Source organism: Rutidosis leptorrhynchoides, chromosome 3 (assembly GCF_046630445.1).
Source record: "Rutidosis leptorrhynchoides isolate AG116_Rl617_1_P2 chromosome 3, CSIRO_AGI_Rlap_v1, whole genome shotgun sequence".
NCBI classification, from domain to species: Eukaryota; Viridiplantae; Streptophyta; class Magnoliopsida; order Asterales; family Asteraceae; genus Rutidosis; species Rutidosis leptorrhynchoides.
Genome location: NC_092335.1, coordinates 233,402,399 through 233,422,980, shown reverse-complemented (window position 1 = coordinate 233,422,980; position 20,582 = coordinate 233,402,399).

Sequence of the window (20,582 nt, the reverse complement as noted above, 5' to 3'; positions counted from 1 at the left end):
CTGCTAATGGTAGATGTCGATCCCAACTATTTCCGAAATCGATAACACATGCTCGTAGCATGTCTTCAAGGGTCTGTATCGTCCTTTTACTCTGCCCATCGGTTTGTGGATGATAGGCAGTAATCATATCTAGACAAGTTCCAAATGCTTGTTTTAACGTTTGCCAAAACCTTGAAACAAATCTATCGTCCCTATCAGAGATAATAGAGATTGGTATTCCATGTCTGGAGAAGACTTCCTTCAAGTATAGTCGTGCTAACTTTTCCATTTTATCATCTTCTCACTTTGGTAGAAAGTGTGCTAATTTGGTGAGACGGTCGACTATTACCCAAATAGTATCATAACCACTTACAGTCCTTGGCAATTTAGTAATGAAATGCATGGTAATGTTTTCCCATTTCCAATCCGGGATTTCAGGTTGTTGAAGTAGACCTGATGGTTTCTGATGTTCATCTTTTACCTTAGAACACATCAAACATTCTCCTACATATTTAGCAATATCGGCTTTCATAACCGACCACCAAAAATGTTTCATGAGATCTTTGTACACCTTTCTCGCTCCGAGATGTATTGAATATCTGGTTTTATGTGCTTCCCTAAGTACCATTTCTCTCACATCTCCAAACCTTGGTACCCAAATTCTTTCAGCCCTATATTGAGTTTCGTCTTCTCGAATATTAAGATGTTTCTCCGATCCTTTGGGTATTTCCTTCTTTAAATTTCCTTCTTTTAAAACTCACTGTTGCGCCTCCTTTATTTGAGTAGTAAGGTTAGTACGAATAATTATATTCATAGCTTTTAACCGTATAGGTTCTCTGTCCTTTCTACTCAAAGCGTCGGCTACCACATTCACCTTCCCCGGGTGGTAACGAATCTCAAAATCGTAATCATATAACAATTCAATCCACCTACGCTGCCTCATGTTCAGTTGTTTCTGATCAAATATATGTTGGAGACTTTTGTGGTCGGTATATATGATACTTTTGACGCCATATAAGTAGTTCCTCCAAGTTTTTAATGCAAAAACAACAGCGCCCAATTCCAAATCATGAGTCATATAATTTTGCTCGTGAATCTTCAATTGTCTGGACGCATAGGCAATTACCTTCGTTCGTTGCATTAATACACAACTGAGACCTTGCTTTGAGGCGTCACAATATATCACAAAATCATCATTCCCTTCAAGAAATGACAATATAGGTGCCGTAGTTAATTTTTTCTTCAACAACTGAAACACTTTCACTTGTTCATCCTTCCATTCAAATTTCTTTCCTTTATGCGTTAATGCAGTCAAGGGTTTTGCTATTTTGGAAAAATCTTGGATGAATCTTCTGTAGTAACCAGACAATCCTAAAAATTGGCGTATCTGCGTAGGAGTTTTCGGTGTTTCCCACTTCTCAACGGTTTCAATCTTTGCCGGATCAACTTGAATACCTTCTTTGCTCACTATATGACCAATGAATTGAACTTCTTCCAACCAAAATGCACACTTAGAAAATTTAGCGTACAATTTTTCCTTACTCAACAATTCTAGCACTTTTCTCAAATGTTCTTCGTGTTCTTGATCATTCTTTGAGTAAATAAGTATGTTATCAATGAAAACAATGACAGACTTGTCAAGATATGGTCCACACACTCGGTTCATGAGGTCCATGAACACAGCTGGTGCGTTAGTCAATCCAAACAGCATAACCATAAACTCATAATGACCGTAACGAGTTCTAAAAGCAGTCTTTGGAATATCATCCTCCTTCACCCGCATTTGATGATACTCGGAATGTAAATCAATCTTTGAATAAACCGACGAACCTTGTAGTTGATCAAATAAGTCGTCGATTCTCGGTAGTGGATAACGATTCTTGATGGTAAGTTTGTTCAACTCTCAGTAGTCGATACATAACCTGAATGTACCATCCTTCTTTTTTACAAACAACACAGGAGCTACCAAGGTGATGTACTTGGTAGAATGAAACCACGCTCTAAAATTTCTTGTAATTGACTTTGTAATTCCTTCATTTCGCAAGGTGCGAGTCTGTAAGGAGCACGAGCTATTGGTGCAGCTCCTGGTACAAGATCTATTTGAAATTCAACAGAACGTTGTGGAGGTAGTCCTGGTAATTCTTTCGAAAATACATCGAGAAATTCTTTTGCGACGGGAACATCATTGATGTTCTTTTCTTCGGGTTTGACTTCTTTGATGTGTGCTAGAATGGCATAGCAACCTTTTCTTATTAGCTTTTGCGCCTTCAAATTACTAATAAGATTTAACTTCGCGTTGCTCTTCTCTCCGTACACCATTAAGGTTTTTATCTTTTCGCGCATAATGCGAATCGCATTATTGTAACAAACGATCTCTGCTTTCACCTCTTTCAACCAGTCCATGCCAATTATCACATCAAAACTCCCTAACTCTACTGGTGTCAAATCAATCTTAAACGTTTCGCTAACCAGTTTAATTTCTCGATTCCGACATATTTTATCATCTGTAATTAATTTGCCGTTTGCTAAATAGAGTAAAAACTTATTATCCAAAGGTTTCAATGGACAACTTAATTTAGCACAAAAATCTCTACTCATATAGCTTTTAGCCGCACTCGAATCAAATAAAACATAAGCACATTTATTAGCAATAAGAAACGTACCCGTAACAAGCTCCGGGTCTTCTTGCGCTTCTGCCGCATTATTATTGAAAACTCTTCCGCGGCCTTGCCCATTAGTATTCCCCTGATTCAGGCAATTGCTAATAATGTGGCCCGGTTTTCCACATTTATAATAAACTACGGCGACATTATTTGTTTCGACATTATTTGTTCCTTTAATTCTGTTATTCATCGGTCCGTAGGCCTCACACTTCGTCGCACTATGTGAAATGTCCCGTTCTTATTGATTAAAAACGTTCCATGTTAATTGATTTCGTTGCGAGGTTTTGACCTCTATATGAAACGTTTTTCAAAGACTGCATTCATTTTAAAACAAACCATAACCTTTATTTCATCAATAAAGGTTAAAAAACTTTACGTAGATTATCAAATAATGATAATCTAAAATATCCTGTTTACACGACTATTACATAATGGTTTACAATACAAATATGTTACAACGAAATAAGTTTCTTGAATGCAGTTTTTACACAATATCATACAAGCATGGACTCCAAATCTTGTCCTTATTTAAGTATACGACAGCGGAAGCTCTTAATAATCACCTGAGAATAAACATGCTTAAAACGTCAACAAAAATGTTGGTGAGTTATAGGTTTAACCTATATATATCAAATCGTAACAATAGACCACAAGATTTCATATTTCAATATACATCCCATACATAGAGATAAAAATCATTCAGGTAACCGACATTAACAAGATGCATATATAAGAATATCCCCATCATTCTGGGACACCCTTCGGATATGATATAAATTTCGAAGTACTAAAGCATCCGGTACTTTGGATGGGGTTTGTTAGGCCCAATAGATCTATCTTTAGGATTCGCGTCAATTAGAGTGTCTGTTCCCTAATTCTTAGATTACCAGACTTAATAAAAAGGGGCATATTCGATTTCGATAATTCAACCATAGAATGTAGTTTCACGTACTTGTGTCTATTTTGTAAATCATTTATAAAACCTGCATGTATTCTCATCCCAAAAATATTAGATTTTAAAAGTGGGACTATAACTCACCTTCACAGATTTTTACTTCGTCGGGAAGTAAGACTTGGCCACTGGTCGATTCACGAACCTATAACAAATATGTACATATATATCAAAGTATGTTCAAAATATATTTACAACACTTTTAATACATTTTCATATTTTAAGTTTATTAAGTCAGTTGTCCTCGTTAGTAACCTACAACTAGTTGTCCACCGTTAGATGTACAGAAATAAATTGATATATATTATCTTGAATCAATCCACGACCCAGTGTATACACGTCTCAGGCTAGATCACAACTCAAAGTATATATATTTTTGGAATCAACCTCAACCCTGTATAGCTAACTCCAACATTACTGCATATAGAGTGTCTATAGTTGTTCCAAATATAATATATACATGGGTCGATATGATATGTCAAAACATTTGCATACGTGTCTATGATATCCCAAGATTACATAATATATTAGAATACATGTATAATACAATATAAGTTAGCTAGGATATGATTTGTATAGAATTGTTAATATTTCCCGTAGCTACAAAAATAAAAAATATCCAATCTTGTTTTACCCATAACTTCTTCATTTTAAATCCGTTTTGAGTGAATCAAATTGCTATGGTTTCATATTAAACTCTATTTTATGAATATAAACAGAAAAAGTATAGGTTTATAGTCAGAAATATAAGTTACAAGTCATTTTTGTAAGAGGTAGTCATTTCAGTCGAAAGAACGATGTCTTGATGAACATTTTGAAAAACATACTTCCACTTTGAGTTTAACCATGATTTTTGGATATAGTTTCATGTTCATAAGAAAAATAATTTTCCCAGAAGAACAACTTTTAAATCAAAGTTTATCATAGTTTTTAATTATCAAACCCAAAACAGTCCGCGGTGTTACTACGACGGCGTATGTCCAGTTTTACGGTGTTTTTCGTGTTTCCATGTTTTAAATCATTAAGTTAGCATATAAAATAGATATAGAACATGTGTTTAGTTGATTTTAAAATTCAAGTTAGAAGAATTAACTTTTGTTTGCGAACAAGTTTAGAATTAACTAAACTATGTTCTAGTGATTTCAAGTTTAAACCTTCGAATAAGATAGCTTTATATGTATGAATCGAATGATGTTATAAACATCATTACTACCTCAAGTTTTGTGGATAAACCTACTGGAAAAGAGACAAATGGATCTAGCTTCAAAGGATCTTGAATGGCTTGAAAGTTCTTGAAGTAGAATCATGACACGAAAACAAATTCAAGTAAGATTTCCACTCGAAATAAGATTGTTATAGTTATAGAAATTGAATCAAAGTTTGAATATGAGTATTACCTTATATTAGAAAGATATCTTACTGTAAATAAGAAAGATTTCTTGAGGTTGGATGATCACTCTACAAGATTGGAAGTAAGCTAGCAAACTTGGAAGTATTCTTGATTTTATGAAACTAGAACTTGTAGAATTTATGAAGAACGCTTAGAACTTGAAGATAGAACTTGAGAGAGATCAATTAGATGAAGAAAATTGAAGAATGAAAGTATTTGTAGGTGTTTTTGGTCATTGGTGTATGGATTAGATATAAAGGATATGTAATTTTGTTTTCATGTAAATAAGTCATGAATGATTACTCATATTTTTGTAATTTTATGAGATATTTCATGCTAGTTGCCAAATGATGGTTCCCATGTGTTAGGTGACTCACATGGGCTGCTAAGAGCTGATCATTGGAGTGTATATACCAATAGTACATACATCTAAAAGCTGTGTATTGTACGAGTACGAATACGGGTGCATACGAGTAGAATTGTTGATGAAACTGAACGAGGATGTAATTGTAAGCATTTTTGTTAAGTAGAAGTATTTTGATAAGTGTATTGAAGTCTTTCAAAAGTGTATGAATACATATTAAAACACTACATGTATATACATTTTAACTAAGTCGTTAAGTCATCGTTAGTCGTTACATGTAAGTGTTGTTTTGAAACCTTTAGGTTAACGATCTTGTTAAATGTTGTTAACCTAATATTTATAATATCAAATGAGATTTTAAATTATTATATTATCATGATATTATGATGTACGAATATCTCTTAATATGATATATATATATATATATATATATATACATTAAATGTCGTTACAACGATAATCGTTACATATATGTCTCGTTTCAAAATCATTAAGTTAGTAGTCTTGTTTTTACAAATGAAGTTCATTGTTAATATACTTAATGATATGTTTACTTATCATAATATAATGTTAACTATATACAACCATATATATGTCATCATATAGTTTTTACAAGTTTTAACGTTCGTGAATCACCGGTCAACTTGGGTGGTCAATTGTCTATATGAAACCTATTTCAATTAATCAAGTCTTAACAAGTTTGATTGCTTAACATGTTGGAAACACTTAATCATGTAAAAAAAAATTTCATTTAATATATATATATAAACATGGAAAAGTTCGGGTCACTACAGTACCTACCCGTTAAATAAATTTCGTCCTGAAATTTTAAGCAGTTGGAGGTGTTGATGTATCTTCTGGAAATAAATGCGGGTATTTCTTCTTCATCTGATCTTCTCGTTCCCAGGTGAACTCAGGTCCTCTACGAGCATTTCATCGAACCTTAACAATTGGTATCTTGTTTTGCTTAAGTCTTTTAACATCACGATCCTTTATTTCGACGGGTTCTTCGATGAATTGAAGTTTTTCGTTGATTTGGATTTCATCTAACGGAATACTGAGATCTTCTTTAGTAAAACATTTCTTCAAATTTGAGACGTTGAAAGTGTTATGTACAGCCGCGAGTTGTTGAGGTAACTCAAGTCGGTAAGCTACTGGTCCGACACGATCAACAATCTAGAATGGTCCGATATACCTTGGATTTAATTTCCCTCGTTTACCAAATCGAACAACGCATTTCCAAGTTGCAACTTTAAGCATGACCATCTCTCCAATTTCAAATTCTATATCTTTTCTTTTAATGTCAGCGTAGCTCTTTTGTCGACTTTGGGCGGTTTTCAACCGTTGTTGAATTTGGATGATCTTCTCGGTAGTTTCTTGTATTATCTCCGGACCCGTAATCTGTCTATCCCCCACTTCACTCCAAAAAATCGGAGACCTGCACTTTCTACCATAAAGTGCTTCAAACGGCGCCATCTCAATGCTTGAATGGTAGCTGTTGTTGTAGGAAAATTCTGCTAACGGTAGATGTCGATCCCAACTGTTTCCGAAATCAATAACACATGCTAGTAGCATGTCTTCAAGCATTTGTATAGTCCTTTTGCTCTGCCCATCAGTTTGTGGATGATAGGCAGTACTCATGTCTAGACGAGTACCTAATGCTTGCTGTAATGTCTGCCAGAATCTTGAAATAAATCTGCCATCCCTATCAGAGATAATAGAGATTGGTATTCCATGTCTGGAGACGACTTCCTTCAAATACAGTCGTGCTAACTTCTCCATCTTGTCATCTTCTCTTATTGGCAGAAAGTGTGCTGATTTGGTGAGACGATCAACTATTACCTAAATAGTATCAAAACCACTTGCAGTCCTTGGCAATTTAGTGATGAAATCCATGGTAATGTATTCCCATTTCCATTCCGGGATTTCGGGTTATTGAAGTATACCTGATAGTTTCTGATGCTCAACTTTGACCTTAGAACACGTCAAACATTCTCCTACGTATTTAGCAACATCGGCTTTCATACCCGGCCACCAAAAATGTTTCTTGAGATCCTTGTACATCTTCCCCGTTCCAGGATGTATTGAGTATCTGGTTTTATGAGCTTCTCTAAGTACCATTTCTCTCATATCTCCAAATTTTGGGACCCAAATCCTTTCAGCCCTATACCGGGTTCTGTCTTCCCGAATATTAAGATGCTTCTCCGATCCTTTAGGTATTTCATCCTTTAAATTTCCCTCTTATAAAACTCCTTGTTGCGCCTCCTTTATTTGAGTAGTAAGGTTATTGTGAATCATTATATTCATAGATTTTACTCGAATGGGTTCTCTGTCCTTCCTGCTCAAGGCATCGGCTACCACATTTGCCTTCCCCGGGTGGTAACGAATCTTAAACTCATAATCATTCAACAATTCAATCCACCTACGCTGCCTCATATTCAGTTATATCTGATTAAATATGTGTTGAAGACTTTTGTGGTCGGTATATATAATACTTTTGACCCCATATAAGTAGTGCCTCCAAGTCTTTAATGCAAAAACAACCGCGCCTAATTCCAAATCATGCGTCGTATAATTTTGTTCGTGAATCTTCAATTGTCTAGACGCATAAGCAATCACCTTCGTTCGTTGCATTAATACACAACCGAAACCTTGCTTTGATGCGTCACAATAAATCACAAAATCATCATTCCCTTCAGGCAATGACAATACAGGTGCCGTAGTTAGCTTTTTCTTCAATAACTGAAACGCTTTCTCTTGTTCATCCTTCCATTCAAATTTCTTCCCTTTATGCGTTAATGCAGTCAAGGGTTTTGCTATTCTGGAAAAGTCTTGGATGAACCTTCTGTAGTAACCAGCTAGTCCTAAAAACTGGCGTATGTGTTTCGGAGTTTTCGGGGTTTCCCACTTTTCAACAGTTTCTATCTTTGCCGGATCCACCTTAATACCTTCTTTGTTCACTATGTGACCGAGGAATTGAACTTCTTCCAACCAAAATGCACACTTTGAAAACTTAGCGTACAATTCTTCCTTCCTCAATACTTCTAACACCTTTCTCAAATGTTCACCGTGTTCTTGGTCATTCTTTAAGTAAATAAGTATGTCATTAATGAAAACAATGACAAACTTGTCAAGGTATGGTCCACACACTCGGTTCATAAGGTCCATGAACACAGCTGGTGCATTAGTTAAACCAAACGGCATGACCATAAACTCGTAATGACCGTAACATGTTCTGAAAGCAGTCTTTGAAATATCATCTTCTTTCACCCGCATTTGATGATACCCGGAACGTAAGTCAATCTTTGAATAAACGGACGAGCCTTGTAGTTGATCAAATAAGTCGTCGATTCTCGGTAGTGGGTAGCGGTTCTTGATGGTAAGTTTGTTCAACTCTCGGTAGTCGATACACAACCTGAATGTACCATCTTTCTTCTTGACAAACAAAACAGGAGCTCCCCACGGTGATGTGCTTGGTCGAATGAAACCACGCTCTAAAAGTTCTTGTAATTGGCTTTGCAGTTCTTTCATCTCGCTGGGTGCGAGTCTGTAAGGAGCACGATGTGATGACCCGGAAATTTCCGACCAAATTTAAACTTGATCTTTATAAGATTCTGACACGATAAGCAAAGTCTATTAAATCACGTCTCAAAAGTTTTGAACTATTTCATGAAATCATATAACCTTTGACTGTTTCCGACCATTCACGAACAACTAATTTGTAAATAGATATATAAAATTTTATTTGAAATATTATTTGAAATAATATATGATTTAATTGTTGGAAATAAATATAAAAAAAATATATCAGTACATTTAATATTATTAATTTAAATTATAATATATAGATATGCATATAATTAAATATATATATAAACATATATGTATATTATAAAAAGAAATATTATATATTATAATTGTTATAATCAATATTGAAGAATAATAATAATATATAATAATTATTATTTAAAGAATATATATATACAAATAAAGTATATAGAATATATATTTTGTGATTTCGAAGTTATTTAATAAACGATGGTAACGCTCAATTGTCATATTGATTGATAATAAACGAGTTAAAAAGAAACTTATGTGATTTTAAAATAAACGGTGATTCGAAAATGAGTTTTATAAATTTTAGGCTTTATTAATAATGTATTTAGAAGTTATTGGTTAAATTTTAAAACTTTTTATACTTTACTTGGGGTTGGGAGTGAATAATTAGTGTAATTTTTTATTTAAAAGTTAATGATCGAATTTTATACCATAATGACCAAAATAAATAAATACAGTTAATTTAAAAATATGGGATTTTTCTGAACACTTTTATCCGCCACTGATTTCAAATAGTGCACGATACACAGTCCGTGTCGGTAGAGTAATCCAAATATTCGGCTATTATCTATTGAAATTATAATTTATCACTGTGCTGGATTAGTTCTTTATTCATCCCATTAACACGTTTTATTTTAAAATATAGTATATTTATTATTAAATTTATATTATTATGTTATGATTCAATTATGTCAAGAAAATGGATCCGTGAATCGACTTTATGATTGATAAAATTACTATACTTAATTGAATGATTGTTCAACTTTCTGTTTTCCCTTTTCACCTTTCCATATAATATATAATCGTATACATATACAGATAGATAGGACCATCACTCTTCCTCTCTCATCTTCATTCATGAACCCAAAAACCCATGTCTACTATGACTACCGCTGCTTGTATCTATTCGACCAACACTACCGTAGGTATCTTCACCATGTTCGGTATTCACCATAATAACTATCTTTACCAACATATAACCGAGCACCACCTACACTATGGTTGTCGTTTCAGCCCACAAGACCACCACATGAAACCCGACACAATGACCATCAAACCGCCACCTCCGACAACTATAAACTGCCACCATTTTTTTTCTTGGTATTCTACTTCGTGAACTACACCATCAAAAACCCACTTGGACGAAACCCACTTAAACCATAAGTGTTTTATGTTTCCATCACCACCACGAGCCACCACTTTCAAACTTCGGACCACCATCATCGTCCACCATCGAAAGAGTTTACCACCAAGAACCACCCATGAACCCGCTACAACTACGCTAATTTTTTGTTCCATGTCCGAGTATCAAATACCACTACCACCTTCAATACCTACTGCTACAATTATTTTACGCATCAATCAAACCTCACAATCACCACCAAACTGCTGTGTCTGCTGCACTTGACTACTGCTCCTGTCGGTTGCTAATTCCTTTAACTGCATATGTATATATATACATGGTGTTGGACAAGGCTCAAATAAACGAGCTTATATATTTTAAAGGTGGAAGACATGCGTGTGGTTTTGCTCCACTATAACCCCACCCACTATATTATGTCAAGCAACCTTATCTGCCAAGGTGGACAACAAATGAATTGAGCATGTGCAGTTTGTTTGAACTCTCTCTTATGGGCCGTAACTTTTGGATTTCTTTAATATTATTTGGATTAGCAACTTGAGCAAATTCCTATTATTTTATCCAAGAAACGAATTATAAAAAAATTATTGATTGGGCCGAGTTTATTTATTTTTGGTGAGGCTTTTGAGTTGCTTGGGCCGAGATCATTTGTTTTCTCTGTTTCCAGTTGGGTTTCAAAACATAGGGACCGAACACCTACTTGTTGGTTTCACATTCGATTAACGAAGATTATGATTTGAGGCGATAATGATGGAAGATGAAAAAAAAAAGACGATGGCAATTATACATAATGATATGTAGACGATAAGATAATTATGGAGACGATGTGATGATGCTACGGTGAGATGAGATCATGATGATTATATGATGAGAAGTTGATGATGATGATAACGAATGATGATGGTAACGGTGTGATGCTAGTGATATGATTACGGTTATGATAGCAAAGTTGACGATGGTGATGTTAAAATGGTGAGGATACGAACGATGATGTACAAAATGAGGTATATGTGAAATGATGATGGTGCTCGATAATGAGTAGAAAATTAGTAATGATCACGATTAGATGGTATTAATTAGGAAGACGATACATGGATGATGATGATGAATGATGACATGATGATACCTAGGGTATAAACTTTGATTCAAGCGTTTGATTTCATTTCTTTTATATTAGATATGATTATAGTTTTAAAGACAGTAAATATGATAAGCATATTAATATGATAAGCATATTAATATGAATATAATTTTAAGTATAAGATAACATATGACTATGATTGCATTATGAATAATTAAAGTTATGATATATTAAGATAATACTATGAATATAACTACGATATGTATAATAAATAGTAATATGACATACGTAGAAGTATAGGTATATAATGAAGTAAAGTTTGTTATTTAAAACGATACATATACGAATATGTAAATTCTCTCTATATATATAAGAACATGGTTTTAATGGTAAATATATATATAAATTTATTTCATATATTTATTATTAATAAATATAATATATATATTAATTATAATTTTCGGTATATATATAAATATAAATTTTAAATGATAAATTAATAAGTATATAAATATTTGTTAATATTATAATATAATACGTATTTATTTAATTATATTTGTATTTATTTAAAATATTAACATATTAAAAAAATTATGAATATTTAAACTTATTGAAATAAATTATGTAAAAATATATATATATACATATTTTAATATATTTATATTAATAAATGTATTATGATAATTTAAATATAAATATTAAAAGTATATAATATAAATATATTTAATATATTAATATAATGATATAATAAACATTATATAAGTGAAACTTTTAATATGTAAATATTATGATATATAAATTTGTTCGATTACAATTATATAAGTTATAAATGAAAATTATGAGATTACCATTTCACGTTTTAATAAATATACAATTAATATAGGTTCGTGAATCCGAGGCCAACCCTGCATTGTTCAATGTCGTCATATGTATTTTTACTACAAAATACAATATTGTGAGTTTCATTTGCCTTTTTACACTTTATATTTTTGGGCTGAGAATACATGCGCTGCTTTTATAACTGTTTTACGAAATAGACACGAGTAAATGAAACTACATTCTATGGTTGGATTATTAAACTGAATATGCCCCTTTTTAGTCTGGTAATCTAAGAATTAGGGAATAGACACCCTAATTGACGCGAATCCTAAAGATAGATCTATCGGGCCCAACAAGCCCCATCCAAAGTACCGGATGCTTTAGTACTTCGAAATATATATCATGTCCGAAGGAGGATCCCGGAATGATGGGGATATTCTTATATGCATATTGTGAATGTCGGTTACCAGGTGTTCAATCCATATGAATGATATTTTTGTCTCTATGCATGAGACGTATATTTATGAGAACTGGAAATCTTGTGGTCTATTAAAATGATGGAAATGATTATTTATGTTAAACTAATGAATTCACCAACCTTTTGGTTGACACTTTAAAGCATGTTTATTCTCAGGTATGAAAGAAATCTTCCGCTGTGCATTTGCTCATCTTAGAGATATTACTTGGAGTCATTCATGACATATTTTAAAAGACGTTGCATTCGAGTCATTGAGTTCATCAAGATTATTATAGTTGGATATATTATGAAATGATATGCATGCAGTCAACTTTCGATGTAAAGCAAGTTTGTCTTTTAAAAACGAATGCAATTTTTGTAAAATGTATCATATAGAGGTCAAGTACCTCACGATGTAATCAACTATTATGAATCGTTTATAATCGATATGGACTTCGTCCGGATGGATTAGGACGGGTCATGAAAGTTGGTATCAGAGCGGTAGTCTTAGTGAACCAGGTCTTGCATTAGTGTGTCTAACTGATAGTCGTTATGATGCATTAGTAAGTCTGGACTTCGACTGTGTCTGCATGTCAAAAGTTTTACTTATAATTTTTGTCGGAAATCATCTGTTTATCATCCTTAGGAAATTACCTGCTTATCATTCTTAGTCTAGATACATCTTACTGCAGTGATTGCATGAATAGTGTATAGACAAAATTTGTATCTTAGCGTATCTGTTAATTCATATCTTAGCATATATGTTATTGTTACCTTTGCCTGACAGATTCTGTAGATTCCTCCGTAACTTATGGGATTTTAGTATTATATATGCATATGTAAATTATGTATTGCAGGGTACTAATTTACATCCTATAATCTATTTCTTATTAAAAATCCTTCATCTGATCGTACGAGATGAATCCCTCAACCAGTTCGAGTCCTCTGATTCCGATAACTATTCCGATAGTTATTCCGACAACTATTCCGATATGGCGTTGCACTCGAGCTCCGAAAGCAGCGTCACCAGAATGAATCAACCAACCAGCCATCATCAATTCATCTGATGGGTTCGTAGTCGACTTAATCAATGGAGACGCGAAGAAGTGATCCCTTCCACCAACCGAATTCACCTCTTAGTGAAGAACCTGAAGCACTTACCGGCGAACCTATCCGAAACACCATATTCACCCTCATTGTCAGGATATCCCACAACGATTACATGATATTCCAAATTCTGAATCTCATTCATTAACTCGTTCCGACCGTCAATCATGCCAGAATAAAAGAAGAAGTTAACGAGCTTCGCGCTTGAGTAATCAATCTAGAAAATATGGTGCAAAACGTGCCAGGTTCAGCAACATCACTGGCACCAACAGTACCACCAACATCAATACCAGTATCACCAACAACCCAAGTTTCAGCATCACACGCCTCAACATCTCATTATGCACCTCGAGTATAATTAACGTTCTACATATCGTTCTACATCATTTATCTTCGTTCTACCTGACGATTATGTAATCTCTATTATTTTAGAGATTATGTATTCTAGTCCTAACGATAAATCAGATGATATTAATATCAAATAAATTCATCAAATCCAAGATTACATCTGAAGAAAATATATATGTATATATATTTTCATAAGGATTGTAATTAAAAATTCTTTTGTACAAATTGTTAATGCTAAAAAATATTTTAACGGGTAGGTAATACCCGAGGAATATTTAAATTTAACATTAATAAGTTACACTGTACATTCTTCGAATTTGATTCAACGATCATTTACTATCCTATTTACAACCACCGATATACGTATCCGTTCACCAAAGAATAACTATTTTCATTCAATTTCATATTTGGATTTTGACCTATCAGAATCCAACAAGTGGCATAATGAAGAAAACATTGGACAAAATAAAATTTGTTAGAAACAAATAAATTAACAATGAGAAATTTTGTTAAGAATCCACGCTAACTGTTCCTAGCTAACTGATTACATTTTATTATCGCAATTTATTTATCACAGTTTATTTATCGCAATTTAATTATCGCAATTTTATTTATCGTCATTTAATTTCTGTTATTTACTTTACGCATTTTATTTATCGTCATTTAATTTCTGTATTTATTTTACGCACTTTAAATATCGGGACACGTATACAAGGTTTTGACATATCATATCGACGCATATATATATATTATTTGGAATAACCATAGACACTCTATATGCAGTAATGATTGAGTTCTCTATACAGGGTTGAGGTTGATTCTATAATAATATATATATACTTTGAGTTGTGATCGAGTCTGAGACATGTACACGGGTCACGATACGTATTAATTAATTCGAATATTATATATTAAACTATATATGAATTATTGAACTGTTACTGTGGACTATCGACTGTGGACTAATAACATTGGACAATTAAAATATTGATTATAACATATGAAACAAAAAAAAAAAAATTTCTTCAAGTTTGCCACTTGATTTCATCTTAAACCTCATTTGTATCTTGACAATTACAATCCGCGTTCAAACCTTTCATGATTCTTGAAAACACCTCAATCGAGAGGATGAACCAACCGCACTTCATCTATGGAAGGAAAGATTTATGCATATAGTATTGCACCTGAAAAACTCTCGGAAACTGAGTAAACGTTTAACGTGTAGCTGTGCTAATTCCTTTAGCATTACTATTACTGAAAATAACTTTGCAATCCCTCTCTAAAGTAGCCAATTTTGTCACAGCTCCAACAAGTCAACTTCGACTTTTCAATCGTACTAGTCTTATTATAACCTTGATGTATACGATTGCCTTTTTCGTCATCGTTACCAGAGAACCGTTTATATTCCACCACATTAGCAGAAAACTTACCAGCAACTTCATTAATCTTTGACTTCCTGAATGGTTATTATATTCATTGAACCCTATCACCTACTCATCCGCATCTTGTAAAGAGAAATGTCATACCAATTACTAGGAATTAGCAATCAGTACTTTGAAAACTCACAGCATGACTACATCAACAGTTATACGTATACATATAACATTTATCTCTTAGAATTATGATCCTTCATTCTGAAATTCTGAAAAGCACTCTAGCCTACGAATCAGTTCTTTGAATTTTGAGAAAGCTAATAAAGCAGCGAAAACTGTTGATGACTTTAACAGTTAAAAGTATGATGATAAAGAATAGTATGTTGGTAAAGCTCAGAAAAGTGGGAACTGGAAAACGGATTGAGCTAACCACGAAGGAGACCAAGGACAAATACAAGGACCATACCCTATATTCAAAGAATCCAGGTAATTCTGGATTCGTTGAAAACTTTAGAGAATATCTTGCTCCGAATTCATGTTAAAATCTTGCGGAAAAAAATTTTTCTTCATCAACCATCTAAATTAGAAATTCCAAAATATCATCATAAATATCTTCGATATTTCTGAAGATATTTTCATATCTATTCTTATCTGAATCCATTAATCTCTTCGTGCTATCAGTGTTACATCATATAGAAACTGTTAGTTTTTATATTCTGTAAACTTTCGAGCTTAAAATATGAATGTATTTGAAGTAATGTTGGGAACTGATGCATGAATTAGTATAATATAATGACACTTGATCAACGTGATTATATTACAGTAAGTCAAGCTGAGTTTCTAAATGGGACATGATGATTCACAGATTATAATGTCATCATGCGCCATGTTACACGACTCTTACATTTTACCTGATATATAAACATATCAAGAACATATTTTCTTGATAGTTCTATCTTTCCCGGATATTCTGGTAATTTGAAAAATCAAGATCGTGCTATTACCATTTCTTTCTTAGAACATTAACTATGTTCATTTCGAAATTTATATCTATGAATTCTGGAACATTATTCGCTTGAATTAAAGTCGGAAAGAGAAAACAAAAGCATGGAGCTCCGAAATATAAAGGAGGATATAAAGCCCGATAACAACACGAAAATTACAAACCGTGTATGTCAATGTTTATCGCAACATAAAGACACGGGAGAATTAAAAACACTATAACCCCAAGGGCGAAGTAGAAGAAATCAGATTCCTCCGGTGGAAGTTGAAAAAGGAGAATGATTGTGGCAATAGTCAGGATAAGGACAAGGATCAGAACTGGATTAAGCATTTGCACAATCTTTTAGATATAAGAATAAAGAAAGAAGGTATAGGAATGGTGAAAATAATGCAACGGAAAAAGTTTAATTTATAATTGAAATATCAGACAGAGTAAATCGAGGCAGATCACCGTATTTAATTATAGAGATTTTAATCTCCTTATTCGCCGTAGAATCAAATCTTTTAGATTTCGAAGATTTTCTTTAAATCCCTTAAATTCCGGAATTTAACCAAGACAACGTCAAAAGTCAAGACGCACCTTAATTTCTAAATTCAATCGTGACTACGTCACCGATTAAGACGAACTTGCATTTACTCATTTCATTCTTTTGTGATAGCTTCACTCGTACTCTTCAAGTAATCAAATTATTTTATCCATATTACTCTATGGTAATAAAACTCTATTTATCAACTCATATTCGTCATGAAAACATTTTTATTGTTAGCCATGACCACCTCACTCAAATTTCGGGACGAAATTTCTTTAACGGGTAGGTACTGTGATGACCCGGAAATTTCCGACCAAATTTAAACTTGATCTTTATAAGATTCTGACACGATAAGCAAAGTCTATTAAATCACGTCTCAAAAGTTTTGAACTATTTCATGAAATCATATAACCTTTGACTGTTTCCGACCATTCACGAACAACTAATTTGTAAATAGATATATAAAATTTTATTTGAAATATTATTTGAAATAATATATGATTTAATTGTTGGAAATAAATATAAAAAAATATATCAGTGCATTTAATATTATTAATTTAAATTATAATATATAGATATGCATATAATTAAATATATATATAAACATATATGTATATTATAAAAAGAAATATTATATATTATAATTGTTATAATCAATATTGAAGAATAATAATAATATATAATAATTATTATTTAAAGAATATATATATAAATAAAGTATATAGAATATATATTTTGTGATTTCGAAGTTATTTAATAAACGATGGTAACGCTCAATTGTCATATTGATTGATAATAAACGAGTTAAAAAGAAACTTATGTGATTTTAAAATAAACGGTGATTTGAAAATGAGTTTTATAAATTTTAGGCTTATTAATAATGTATTTAGAAGTTATTGGTTAAATTTTAAAACTTTTTATACTTTACTTGGGGTTGGGAGTGAATAATTAGTGTAATTTTTTATTTAAAAGTTAATGATCGAATTTTATACCATAATGACCAAAATAAATAAATACAATTAATGTAAAAATATGGGATTTTTCTGAACACTTTTATCCGCCACTAATTTCAAATAGTGCACGATACACAGTCCGTGTCGGTAGAGTAATCCAAATATTCGGCTATTATCTATTGAAATTATAATTTATCACTGTGCTGGATTAGTTCTTTATTCATCCCATTAACACGTTTTATTTTAAAATATATTATATTTATTATTAAATTTATATTATTATGTTATGATTCAATTATGTCAAGAAAATGGATCCGTGAATCGACTTTATGATTGATAAAATTACTATACTTAATTGAATGATTGTTCAACTTTCTGTTTTCCCTTTTCACCTTTCCATATAATATATAATCGTATACATATACAGATAGATAGGACCATCACTCTTCCTCTCTCATCTTCATTCATGAACCCAAAAACCCATGTCTACTATGACTACCGCTGCTTGTATCTATTCGACCAACACTACCGTAGGTATCTTCACAATGTTCGATATTCACCATAATAACTATCTTTACTAACATATAACCGAGCACCACCTACACTATGGTTGTCGTTTCAGCCCACAAGACCACCACATGAAACCCGACACAATGACCATCAAACCGCCACCTCCTACAACTATAAACCGCCACCATTTTTTTTCTTGGTATTCTCCTTCGTGAACTACACCATCAAAAACCCACTTGGACGAAACCCACTTAAACCATAAGTGTTTTATGTTTCCATCACCACCACGAGCCACCACTTTCAAACTTCGGACCACCATCATCATCCACCATCGAAAGAGTTTACCACCAAGAACCACCCATGAACCCACTACAACTACGCTAATTTTTTGTTCCATGTCCGAGTATCAAACACAACTACCACCTTCAATACCTGCTGCTACAATTGTTTTACGCATCAATCAAACCTCACAATCACCACCAAACTGCTGTGTCTGCTGCACTTGACTACTGCTCCTGTCGGTTGCTAATTCCTTTAACTGCATATGTATATATATACATGGTGTTGGACAAGGCTCAAATAAACGAGCTTATATATTTTAAAGGTGGAAGACATGCGTGTGGTTTTGCTCCACTATAACCCCACCCACTATATTATGTCAAGCAACCTTATCTGCCAAGGTGGACAACAAATGAATCGAGCATGTGCAGTTTGTTTGAACTCTCTCTTATGGGCCGTAACTTTTGGATTTCTTTAATATTATTTGGATTAGCAACTTGAGCAAATTCCTTTTATTTTATCCAAGAAACGAATTATAAAAAAATTATTGATTGGGCCGAGTTTATTTATTTTTGGTGAGGCTTTTGAGTTGCTTGGGCCGAGATCATTTGTTTTCTCTGTTTCCAGTTGGGTTTCAAAACATAGGGACCGAACACCTACTTGTTGGTTTCACATTCGATTAACGAAGATTATGATTTGAGGCGATAATGATGGAAGATGAAAAAAAAAAAGACGATGGCAATTATACATAATGATATGTAGACGATAATATAATTATGGAGACGATGTGATGATGCTACGGTGAGATGAGATCATGATGATTATATGATGAGAAGTTGATGATGATAACGAATGATGATGGTAACAGTGTGATGCTAGTGATATGATTAAGGTTATGATAGCAAAGTTGACGATGGTGATGTTAAAATGGTGAGGATACGAATGATGATGTACAAAATGAGGTATATGTGAAATGATGATGGTGCTCGATAATGAGTAGAAAATTAGTAATGATCACGATTAGATGGTATTAATTAGGAAGACGATACATGGATGATGATGATGAACGACGACATGATGATACCTAGGGTATAAACTTTGATTCAAGCGTTTGATTTCATTTCTTTTATATTAGATATGATTATAGTTTTAAAGACAGTAAATATGATAAGCATATTAATATGATAAGCATATTTCATATGAATATAATTTTAAGTATAAGATAACATATGACTATGATTGCATTATGAATAATAAAAGTTATGATATATTAAGATAATACTATGAATATAACTACGATATGTATAATAAATACTAATACGACATACGTAGAAGTATAGGTATATAATGAAGTAAAGTTTGTTATTTAAAACGATACATATACGAATATGTAAATTCTCTCTCTATATATAAGAACATGGTTTTAGTGGTAAATATATATATATATAAATTTATTTCATATATTTATTATTAATAAATATAATATATATATTAATTATAATTTTCGGTATATATATAAATATAAATTTTAAATGATAAATTAATAAGTATATAAATATTTGTTAATATTATAATATAATATGTATTTATATAATTATATTTGTATTTATTTAAAATATTAACATATTAAAAAAATTATGAATATTTAAACTTATTGAAATAAATTATGTAAAAAAATATATATATATACATATTTTAATATATTTATATTAATAAATGTATTATGATAATTTAAATATAAATATTAAAAGTATATAATATAAATATATTTAATATATTAATATAATGATATAATAA